The sequence below is a fragment of the Dermacentor silvarum genome, chromosome 1, assembly GCF_013339745.2.
Source record: "Dermacentor silvarum isolate Dsil-2018 chromosome 1, BIME_Dsil_1.4, whole genome shotgun sequence".
Taxonomy (NCBI): Eukaryota; Metazoa; Arthropoda; class Arachnida; order Ixodida; family Ixodidae; genus Dermacentor; species Dermacentor silvarum.
In genome coordinates, this window is record NC_051154.1 from 334,424,328 (window position 1) to 334,436,745 (window position 12,418).

Genomic DNA, 12,418 nt, shown 5'->3' on the forward strand with positions numbered 1-12,418 from the left:
GTTGCATTGTTCACCCAACCCGCCTCTACTGTCGCATCCTCGCCCTGCCTTTGCTGCCACTGCGTGGTCATCTAGGAAACCGAGATCGTTGTCGTTCCCACGGTAGTAATTCCTCGAAGTCGGCCTCTCGCCTCAATCCGTGGCATCTTCGTGACGGTCAGCTTGTCTGGGCGACGCTGATGAAAGGGGCTGCCTCGGGGCAGCAACAAAGGATGCCCACTCCCGATTTGGGACGCTTGTCTGCCCGCCACCGTCAGTGTCGAGCACTGTCGCCGTCTGGGCCACGCTGACGAAAGGGGCTGCCTCGTGGTAAACGTCCAAGGTATTCGCAATGCACACAGACGGTCACTCCGCGTAGTGGCCAGCGAGAGAAATATTTCAAAGAGTATCCGCAGATTACAGTAACTAAATCATAATGGAATCAGCGCACATCAAACCGAATACGGCCGATGATGAGGAAGAATGTCCACTACTCACTTAGGGAGCGGACCGACCTGGCCTAAGTTGAGACGTAACCGCACATACAAAAAATGCACATTTGTTACGGACAATTTGCTAATTAAACAAAGAATTGTACTTAGTGTTTAAGCCTATATACAGTACAAATGTATCGTAGCTGGGGTAATAGTATATTGGTCGAGGTTATACACCTACGCAGTAGAATCAACATGAATGGCTTGCAATATTCACAAGAAAAAAAGACAGCAGATGTGTGCGACCTTGGAGAATTACAACCAAATTTCTAGCAAAGCTGTTTCGAGTACTTCCAAAAAACTTTGTTTCTGTAATTATATCGCATACTTTAAAAAGTTGTCCGTTATGGACTGTTCTGTTTTAACCTTGCAGCATGTAATGCTTAGGTGCACTCCTTGTTCGGAAATTGAAAGTCAGTAACTCACCAACGCACGTGTTACTTCACCAGAATATTTACCATGGTGTCCTCCCTAGCTACATCCACTCCACCCCACCGTATTTTCGCCAGAATTGATATCGGTTGAGTTCACAGTTCTCCTAGGGCAGCGGGATAAATTCTGCTTTGTTCATAAAACACATTCACAAAGCTCCGGATCGCGTGCTTGCGTTATTTATTGCAAACATCATAATTAGTCACCTATGTTGGACGTTTACTTACATAGTGCCCTTACCGCGCCCATTATTTTCGCCTGATATCAACAATGTGTCTTAGTTTTGTCCACCGGTTCATCGCTGAAACCAACTAGGAACTCCTTATGACGCATGAAAAATAGGGGGGAAAACGACGACTCAGTAATTATTTCCATCGCTTATAACTAGACCAGGAAAGTAAACATTTTGTCAAACATGGCACTTACCATGAGCACTTACATCCTCATTTAACTTCGCAGAGATAGTTTTCATACCGTGCCCCTCATTTTCACAACATTTTGTCTTGGTGGCATTTATAGTTCTGTCAGGGCAGTGGACTCAATTCTGCGCCGCTCGTTAGACAGGCTCATGACACACTAGAATAAACAAACTACTAGATCTCCAATCATTGACTTTCCCCCGACCACAGAAACGAGTGTCCATCCCATATGTCAAAGGTAGTAGCGAAGCTCTCAGCCGAATACTAAAAAAAGAAGGCCTCAAAGTCGCGCACAAACCGATGAACAGATTGAATATTCTCATTCCTAAACCAAAAGACCGTCCACCAAAAGAAAAAAGCTCAATGGGTCGGCTATAAAATCAGCTGTGCCGACTATGCGGCGTCGTACATCGGGGAAACCAAAAATCTAAAAGAAAGAATCAGACAGCATGAAAATGACGTCACAACATTCAACCGAATACGCAGCGCCGTCGCCTAACATTCCGGAGGCGCCGACCACAATATTTCTTTCCGAGAAACCCAAATCCTTCAAACAGAGACAAACTGGCGAAAAAGTTTGCTGTTGGAGTCATGGCACATTCAGATACGGCGGCTAATACAAACCGCGTGAAGGGCCTCCTACCTTCTGTACATGTCCATGGTCTTGGAGACGCGACCCCCCCCCCCCCCCTACTCTAGGTTATGTATGTATGTATGAGTGATTATTAAACAGGAGGGGAAGGGAAAAGTACAACGCCGTAATTGCCTCTCGTGAGGGCACCTCAACAGCGCTGTACGGGGGAGGGGGTGAGGGAGAGTAGAAAGAGGGTAGAGAGAGAGTGTGGAGAACTAGGTCACCAACAGCAAAACATCTACGCGCCTTAGAAACGGGCTGCGCGGATCGTTTTAGTAATGGTATACTCTACAGATTTATTTTCTCTTCGACGTATTATGCAGGGTATGTCTAAAGCTGTGCGTGTCTCGCACGTGTATTTAGAAGACGGCAGCTTTTGAGTTTCATTTAGTGCGTGGAAGTACTTATAAAATAAAGCAAAAGAAACAGTGTGACATGTTTTATTGTAATGTGAAGAAATCTACGAAGCTGCAAGTCTAGGCTCATCTGACCTCCTTGAAGTCCTTGGGTTCAGGGATAGCACGGGCAAAGTAAACATGGTGATATGAGAGCCGCTTATGGAGAATTCGGCTTATGAGTGCAGCGTTCGGTGTAACCATGAACGTTGGATTGTTTTCCCAACGTACACCTGCCATGCGACGAAGTGCCTTGATTCTTTGCACTGATGCAGCCAGAACATTTTCGACCACGCATCGCCACAGCTGCTGGCTGTCTATGGTGACGCCCAGGAAACGAACAATATAGTTTCACGAATAATTGGATGGCCTCTGATATCCAGCGTCAGGCGTGTTGACTCCCGCCTGACTCCAGTGATATTGCAATTACTTGCATATTTTAGTTGGACTTGACCTTTCATTTCTGCCATTTTTATTATTTTTGTTTAGCTGTATCGTACAGAGATTCACTAGTGCCATTTGTCTTGTATTTAATGCTGCTGTTAGTGCCATTTTATAACACATGTTTATATTTTCAAAGGCTACTAGTGCCAACTCTTATTTGGTCTTTAATAAATTAAAGAGAAAACTTTATACACTTGCATTTATTACTTGGTTCAACCTCCCAAACATTAAAATAGGGTTCTAGAAAAGTAGATAACACTGTTTTAACCTTTTTAAGGTGCCCGGCAAAATTTTCGATTAATCGATGAAAAACCCTGCATCGAAAGCGATTAGTCGATTAAAGGCTAAAATGATGAATGATTAATCGTTAATCGAATAAAAAAGTTAATCGACCGTCCCTAATCACAATCTTCGATCAGTTCGTAATCTCCCGCCGGGCTCCGCCTCCAATGTCGCCTGATCGCCCCCGCACACCAGATAACGGGCGACACATTGAGAACCGAACGTTGACGTGTTTCCCACGGGGATGCTCGACGCTGGCCCCTTTCAAAAATTAGTCGCCTCTTCGTGACGGTCATTTAGCCGTCTCCCCCCCTTCAACGGATATCCCGCGAAGCGCCCCGAGCATCGGTCAAGCCAACCAAACAGCAACGCCGCAGCTATGCCCAACCCCCCCCCCCCCCCCCTTCCGCCTTCTTGTCTGTCAAGAACAGGAACTTTCTGCCCATATTCTACAGTGACGAGCGACGCTTCTGCGCGAGTAGGTGGCCAGTCGTGGTCTGGTTGAGAGCGGTGCATTTCGTTTGAGGCACGTTTGGTAAGTCGCATTCATTATTCTTCATTTCTCTGAGGATACTTTGGAACAACTTTTACGAACGTTCTGTTAAACAGAGGGCAGTGTTGTTCCCTTCTGATCGTCGTAAAGAATAAATTTTTGAGTCAATTTGATGTTTGCTTTCAGGAAAACGTGAGTGCTGAAAAATATGCTGCAAGTATAAGCTGGCTTAATTCGGCAATAACATGTCGCCACTTTTCTTTCTTCAAAACTATGATCCGCGAGTAATTAATTAATGCGGGATTCGCAATTACACCTTATCTATTATCACACGTTTGTCAGTCACATTTTATTCTTTGAAGATAAATCACGACCAACTTACCCGACCTGAATTTATATATCTTTGAATATGTAATTGGATAAGTACCAAACGCCTGCATACCTCAAAGGAAATGAAAGCGCAATAATTACTATTACAACAATTTAATAGACATGATTTGTTAAGCAACTTTTGAAAGTAACATTTCATCATTTTAATATGCAGAATATTTGGAAAGTCCTTTACGTAGTTAATTGGAATGTCTTGAGAGTCTAGTTGGTCAATTCTTATGACTGAGTGCTAAATGCGCAAAATTGGGAAACAGGACAACACACAAGAAGAGACACACGGAAAGAATGAGCGCAGAGAGAACCAATTAGATGTGCAACTATCTCTGCGATAGACAACAGTGCTGTTGCATAGCGGAGAGCAGCTATGAGACGGGAGTCCTAGACGGACGATTCAAAGTGTTGCATGCTAAATTCTGAGAGTAATTTTTTACTGAAGGGTGTTAATTTTAGTGGCCATCTTACGCAGTCTCACACTAGCCAGGCACTGCTGCATTCTAGGGTTTGATTTTACAATCGGCACGCTGTAATCTGAAAAATGTTATATAATTATGCCCTGCAGGTATTCTGCGGTTGAAATGATAAAATTTTGTAATTATACACCTCTTTACTTAGCGGCATCGTTTATGTATGTGTACACCTTATGTTCACTTGGCAATTGCAGAAATGCAAATCTAAGTAGCAGGCAAAAAGAAAATAGAGAGAGGCAGAACATTTAGCGTGTGCCTATAAAACAGCAATGACATGTTATTATTTCACACATTACTAACTTGCGGTAAGCTTTGCCAACGATATGTTTTCATGACAGGAGACAATGTGTTCACCTTTGATGCTTTCCGATATAAGTATATAAGGTCAGGGTTTCGATCAGCCGTCGGAACACGATGGAATGCAGTTTCAAAGGTACAGGGCAATGAAACGCTTGATACCTGAACTATATTATTTTTCTACTTTCTTTCTATACCTCGATAATGGCATCCGATCATGTGTCGATGTCACATTTTCTGTCTTTGTTCACAAAGAGTTACAAAGCCTACGGAGGACCGATTCGTAAATGAAACAAAGACGGATAATGAGTGAATGTATCATCGAACGAATGCTCACGCGCGTGAATTTAGGCATTGCGTCATCAGAGGACCTGTTTTTTTTTCTTCTATTCGTGGTGGCTGTGTCTTCCTCACTAATAGATATTTAAACGTCTTTCATTTCTACACGACCCCGAGCATCCTATATTCTCCCTGCCTCATTGTGGAAAAGACAAGGGTAGCATTTGCGCAATATATAGAGCCTTGGAGGAACGCAACAGCGCTAAGCGGTTTTAAGCGTACTAAACGTCTTCATTCGAATATTTCGTTTACCCAGCGTCGTGGCTCAGTGGCTATTACGTTCTGTTGCCGACCACGACGTCGCAGATTCTATTCCGAAGAGCGGTGGCCGCTTTCAGATGAAGGCGAAATAGAAAACGAGAAGAAAAAAAGAGCCTTTATTACGGTGATATATTGCGGAGCCTTTATTACGGTGGACATTAAAGCTCACCAATCAATCGACCATTCTTTTATTGCGATTCATGTACGATTTCCCCCGTACAACACAGCCAGCCCGGCGTTACTCCATTTATAAGCTCCCATCTGTACATTATCAACACTCACGGGAAAAAAGCTATTCACACGTTAGTCAAGCCACCTCCGCATTCGATATTTCATTCTATATTTAAAAATATTCTCAATTGCGTTGTCTTTCTTTACTGATGCTATGTTCTTTCCGTATGTATCCACGGATTTATAATAGAGATCTTACGTAAATTACACTAAATAAGTACATAATTTCCCGTATTTCCTAGAATAAATTCTTGAATATTGAGTGCGAAATCAGCGCACCGAGTGTCAGTTGGCTTCTAATATGATTGTCCTCGGATTTCTATTACAAAGATGTCATAATCGCCTACTTTAAAAGTTCCTTTGTAGATTTTGTTTCAATATAAATCAGGCGCCTTTGCGTAAGCGCGAAAATTTAGTCTACCAAAGCGCATAAGCACCTCTGCAAGCAACATTTACGCAGCCAGCATAGCTTTTATTATAATTACAGATACCGTTCTTTTATCTTTATATCCCATAGCCACCGCGGACCACGATCTTATGCTCCGCTAAGCTACCTTGCGTACTTTCTGACCCTCTGTAATGCCACCTGTGTTGGACGCGAGACTCGGTTATTTCTTTCTCTGTGTTCGCTGACTGAGAGTGTAACGCGACAGAGTTAAGGGCCCCGTGTCGCAGAAAATCCGACGTCGGCGTTAAGCATCAGCGTCTGGCGGAAATAATCATGCCGAACCGCATCATCCTGAACCACCCCGACCACACAGGCACTCCGCGTGGCGCAAGACGTTAGCGAATTGAATTTTTCAAAGTAAAATCCGTCAGAAAAATCTAAGTACGACTTAATCACAACCCACAGGCGTGACAGCGTCAGATAGTAATTTGATTATACGAGAAAAAAAGCCTGATAAGCAACCAGGGATCTTTGAATGCTATCGCGTTCAACCCTTTAGTGTGAAGCTTAGGCGCCCTCCAAATTTGATGGTGTTTCGCTGTACTTTGGTTTTATGCAACATTGAGGGGAATGTTTAAAACCGAGCCTTTCTTAATTTTGATCGGGCCCCATGTCGCAGAAAATACGGTGTCGGCGTCAACGGCGTCCAATGCGTGTGGTTTCATGATTTTTTTATGTTCATGTTTACCGAGCTTTTACACGTGTTCTACGACATTTGGAGGGGCTACATAGTGACGAGAACTGGAAATAAATCTGTCGTTGAAAGTTAGTGGTGTGTGTGTGTGTGTCAAATGTGCCTTTCGGTAGTCCCTGTCGTTCAGCTTGCCCTACAACAAAATAGAGGACAGAACAAGTCAGAGAAGCATGGTCTGCGCGAACTCGGACAAAGGGCAATTATCGTTCCCGTCGATCTTTTCGGAGTGCAGCATGCATTCCGCAGGTGTGCAAGGTGGCAGGACGAGATGAGGTTGCAGTGAGACGCGACGAGGTCAGACGAGGTCATTATGGAAGCAATTCACCAGAACGCAAATGGGCAGGAGACTTTGACATCTGGAAAAAGCTGATGGAATGTCAGGCCTTTCGCTGTTCCTGGTTCGATAGGAAAGCTTTCATACTGCGACCCCCTAGAGTTAAGCTCAAAAATATTTTTTTCTTTCTTTTTCTGAGATTCTCGGAACGCTTTTAGAAGGTTCTTTAAAAACAAGCGTTGTGTTCTGTTTGTCTGATTTTTTTTTTTTTTTAGCGTTTGCTTCTTTTATAAGTTATGATGTTTCTTTATGTTTTCGCTTGAGAAGCTCTGAAGTTTGAAATATGTGTTTTGCATTAGAATCTTAAGTTTCGCAAAGAGTTCGGTGATAATTAATTCGGCTTTCTTTTTCGTGAGTAACCTGAAACGTCAATGTTATTTGTTAAAAGCCTTTAGCAACACGCGTGTGTATTGTTAAACGTTGTTAAACGGTTCCGTTTTCTTTTTAAGGTTAAGAGCATTGGTTTCCAGTAAGTGCATAAACTCGAATATGCAGAAACATTCTGGGATCCACATACAAAAAAAAGACATTTCAGAACTGTAAAACGTGCAGAGACGTGCCGTGCGTTTCATCTGCAACAAATTTCAAAGTACTGACACTCCATAACGGTAGCTAACCAAATTGAGCCCCTCCACATAAGGCGAAAAATTTCACGATTAAGCTTTCTTCATTCACTTCTTCATAGAAAATTTGGAATCTCTCCAGACCCTTACGTCACGCCCTCAGTTACACGGAAAACCCGACACAAACGTAATTTCTCCTTAACCCCTACTTTGCTCGGAGAAACCAATATAAATATTCATATTTCCCACGAACAATCACGGAATGGAATTCATTACCAGAAGATGTGTTTCAACATGAACATTTTGTAAATACCACTGCCAACATTGTATAATTGGGTCCTATTCACGTTTTCCATGTCCTGCTGCTGTTAGTGACCAACCCTGTAGTTCATTGACAGTCTTGGCGTTCCGAATATTCTGTTTTATTTTTGCCCACCCTGCTTGGACCAATGAGGTCTCCAGTATCGTGTAAATAAAATAAAATAAAACTTACATGCAAAAAAGCCGATATTATTCATCGGACAGTCCATCACAGACCACCACGTGGTTCACGTTCGCAAGTAAAAAAGGCGCCAGCGTCGCTAATTTTCATCACGCAGTTTACCACAAGCCGATTTTCTCCAACACACAATACTGGTATCCTGCTGACGAGAGCATTGTGGAGTTTCGCGTAAAAAACGAAAAACACGCGTGCACGTGGCGGCCGGCTCTCGCTGTTCACAGGTCGACCAAGACTTGTCACCGGGCACACTGAACCCTTTCTTCCCTTGTCATACGAGAGACCGCGAAACCGATACCCCCCTCCCCAATAGCAGAGCCGTAATGCCCGATCGCCTTGGCCGCTACTGGCGACTGTAGGGGTGAAAAAAGGGGCAGTGCACGTAAGCATCGACAATGGTGCATCAGAATGTGAGAGCCGCGAGCATATAAAGGAACAGGCCAGTTGCTCAGCCAGCCCTGGCGGCGACAGAGAGAGCACAACTGCCTTTGTGCCGGGCTCTACGGTTTTCTCTTCTTCTTTTCGTTTTTTTTTTAATTGCTATTATAAGCCCTGGCGTTGAGCCGTGCTCCCTCAAGGGCTGCAGAAGATAGCGCCAACCTTTCCTTGTCTCATACCAAGCCACTTCTCTTTACAACCACAGTACGAAGCACTCACGGGCACTCTGGGCTGTAACCACGCAGTGGTAGAACGGTGAGGCTCCGTACTACGTACGCCCTAGCAGTTCCCTGGGCTCCAACACCCCGCTAGGTGTAGAAGAGTGTGGGCCTGTTCATCGAACTCTCTGTAAATGTTTCGCCCGTAAATATAGTTTGTCATACTTGTGCAACGCTTCCTGACTGCTACTTCACCCCCGCCGAGCTGTATCATAGGGACCTTGTCGCTCAACACTACAGGAAAAGAGCCTTTACTGAGCCCTCGCTATCTCACGAAGTCATCGCTGGACAGACAGGTTCAGGGAACACAAGCCGTACTACTTATACTCATTCTGATGTATACTGTAAGTAAATAAAAAACTTGGAGTACGCTTAAGCTTCACCTTTGAGAGTGGAACGCGATAGCGTTATTGGACGCCCTTGATGCCGACACCGACGCCGTATTATCTGCGACATGGAGCCCGATCAAAATTTAGAAAGGCTCGCTTTTCAATATTCCCCTCAAAATGTTGCTTGGAACCAAAGTACAGTGAAACAGCATCACAATTGGAGGACGCTTAAGCTTCGCCTTTAAGAGTGGAACGTGATAGCATTCAAAGATCCCCGGAGGCTTAATATCAGGCTTTTATCAGGCTGCTTATCAGGGTGACGGATTTTACTTTGAGAAATTCAATTTTTGTTCACTAAAGCCTTGCGCCACGCGGAGAGCCTGTATGGTCGGTTCGGGATGAAGTGGTTCGGCATGATTATTTCCGCCAGACGCCGATGCTTAACGCCGACGCAGGATTTCTTGTGACACGGGACGCTTAACGCTGTCGCGTTAAAATTAGCTAGCAGTTTCTAGCATTTCGCAGACATCCCAGTGTTCCATGTCGTTTCTGGTTTGTGACTAAAAGAACCTGCATCATCAACCTTTCATGTTTGTCGCGACCAAGATTTACTTTGAAGCTGAACCACACCGTTAACGACGCAATGCTGCTTCCAAAGCTAGTTAATACTTCAGAGGATCCAGTATACTAAGAGTCGCCGTAATGGCGTAGCAGCTGTGGCGTTGCGCTTATTAAGCCCGAGGTCGCGGGATCGAATCCCGGCGGCGGCCGCATTTCGATGGGGATTAAATTCAAAAACACCAGTGTACCATGCATTGGGTGCACGTTAAAGAACCCTAGGTGGCCAAAATTAATACGAAGTTCCTCACTGCGGCGGGCTTCAGAATCAAATCGTGGTTTTGGCACGTATCTTCCCAGAGTCCAAACCTTAATTTAATCCAGTACTAAGACACGATCAACAGTCTTCTCCAAACGTACACTCTTTGACAACTTTCTGGTCATCCGTCTGTTATGCATGCCAGACAGCCGCCGCACTACCTAAATGTTACGAGACGGTAAGGTTACAAAAAAGGCTGTATGACGCGAGCTGTTCGGCTCGAACACAGGACACTGCCAACACTGTGAATGAAGACAGGCACTTCACCCAACATGTGCCGTTCTCCCAACCTCGCTTGTCGAACAAACCTGGTTAACAGACACTCCTGATAGCATAAAATCACGCCGAACAAATAATTTCTTACGTCCCTGGATGGTGCCACACAGGTGTATAGGCTAACGCGCGGTAGTCTAAAATGCATGAGCAGCCCGGAACGATTCAAAGCTTGTTGACTGCGTAGAGCACTGTTAGATCCGGGAGCCGCACGAAGAGAAGACCGAGGTTTCTTTTTTTTTTTTTTTTGAGATAACGGAATCACCCGCTCGGCAGTGCGTTCCTCGAAACCAGTCGGGAGCCTTCGGTGACGCATCGGGGTTGAGACGGACCAGAACGGCGCCATGAATGGGCGCGTTCGGAAGAGAAACACGCGTGCTCTAGCTGTCACTCTCTTCTCGTCCCGGAAGCACTAGCGGCTACGCCAATAGATCTGGTGCGAGTTGCCTGCACAAAGCTGACTTCGGGCTGCTTTCTTGAGTGGCAGAATTCTCTGAAATGTTCGTTCAACGCAGCTGGTGTAATTGGCAGCGTATGGCCAGTCCGCCGATCTCAACCAGCCATGACCGCAAGTTTGTACGCTTGAGTATGGTTGCTTCGACCCAGTTTTATTCTGCTTAATTTGGTGGGCGAGTATGCGCTGTCTCTTCTCAAGTCTCCAGCATCGAGGAAGCTTTTGTTCCTCCCGGGGTGTTTTCGCCGGAGGCACGCAACTTCTGTGCATCTGGTGACGGACTGTTCCCTTGTTTCATTGTTGCAATTGTCATGGTGCTCCAGATTGCTGAAAGCTGCTTCCTAATTCATTTTTTTTTACTACGCGAAGTCCACTCAGAACTTATGTACCACTTCGTTAAGAAATAGGAAAATATTCAAGACTTGATTTTATACTAGGATGTAGTTTTTCTCTCAAATCGTTGTGTTTGATTCAGAAATTTCTGTACTCGGAACACCGCTACAAATAACGCGGTTAGGCACCCCCCCAAAGCAGATCTCTATATACCAGGAATTTCATTTTATGGTTTGTAATCTTGACTTAATTTCTTAAGTCGTGCGTGGTGGATAACACAATTGTAACTAACCGTCGACCTAAATTATTCGAAAAGGTGAAATTAGCTTCACGAAAGTAATATCTGTACTTTACGAATAAATATTTACTTTACGGCTGGAATTTTAATGGAAGCCAACAAGCTCTTGCGCAGCTCCACATGGAACAAATTTTCCAACTATCAGCAGCATTGAGATAGAAAAGCCGTACCTGCACTAAAATCCGCTGTTACTTTCCTTACTTCATTAAGAAAACGCCGTCTTAATCATTGTAGGTCAAATTTAGGCAACCCAAAATGTAGGCAACCCCACACATGATGCCACAAGTTTGACAGCTGTTAATTTTTATGTCTAATCTGGTGTCATGTGCGGAATTCTTTATAATATGCTTCTTTTTTACGCACAACACTTAGGAAGAAGCTACAAATTTTACTCAACTTACGTTACTGCAAGGGAGCTGTGTGACCAGGCAAAGAATAGTTGCAAAATATCAATAAATAAAAAAAAACGCGTGTAAAGTTAAGTAGCCTCTATATTTTACTCAGCCTTCGGCTTATACACGCGGGGCTGCATTGCGGTGTAGTAAGATGGTGCAACTTGTTCTCACAAGTGTAAATAAGGGCGTCCTCACCATTTTTCTTTTAATGTTCTAATGTGTCTGCGGTGGGACTTTGCTTACTCTTTCCAGCTCACTCTGCTCTTACATCTCGAGATGTGGTGTTCCTTATCATATATTTTCTCACTATATGAAAAATGGAGTAGTTGCCACATATGCAATGAGAATAAATATATTTCTTTTGTTTTCATTTATATAAGCAAGTCACCTTGGGCGCTATAACGTAAAATGATTCCGAACTGTTTTGATTCCAAACTCCTGACGTGAAATTTACGTAACCACCGAGGCAAGCATCGGGCGGTGACCCGCAGCGTTGTCTGAACAGCCCAATCAAACACCCTCCTCCTTTATAGGAGGTCACCTTTGTTCACATTCAAAACCAATAACATTGTCTACACTCAGCGGTTTTTCTTATCTAATTGGCTGACAAGAGGCGAGGAGCACGCTCTAGTGGAGAGGGTTTCCTATGGGGCCGAGCCGGTACAGTGAAAATAGATAACCGCATGAAGAGGGTGGAGTCGGCTTCTC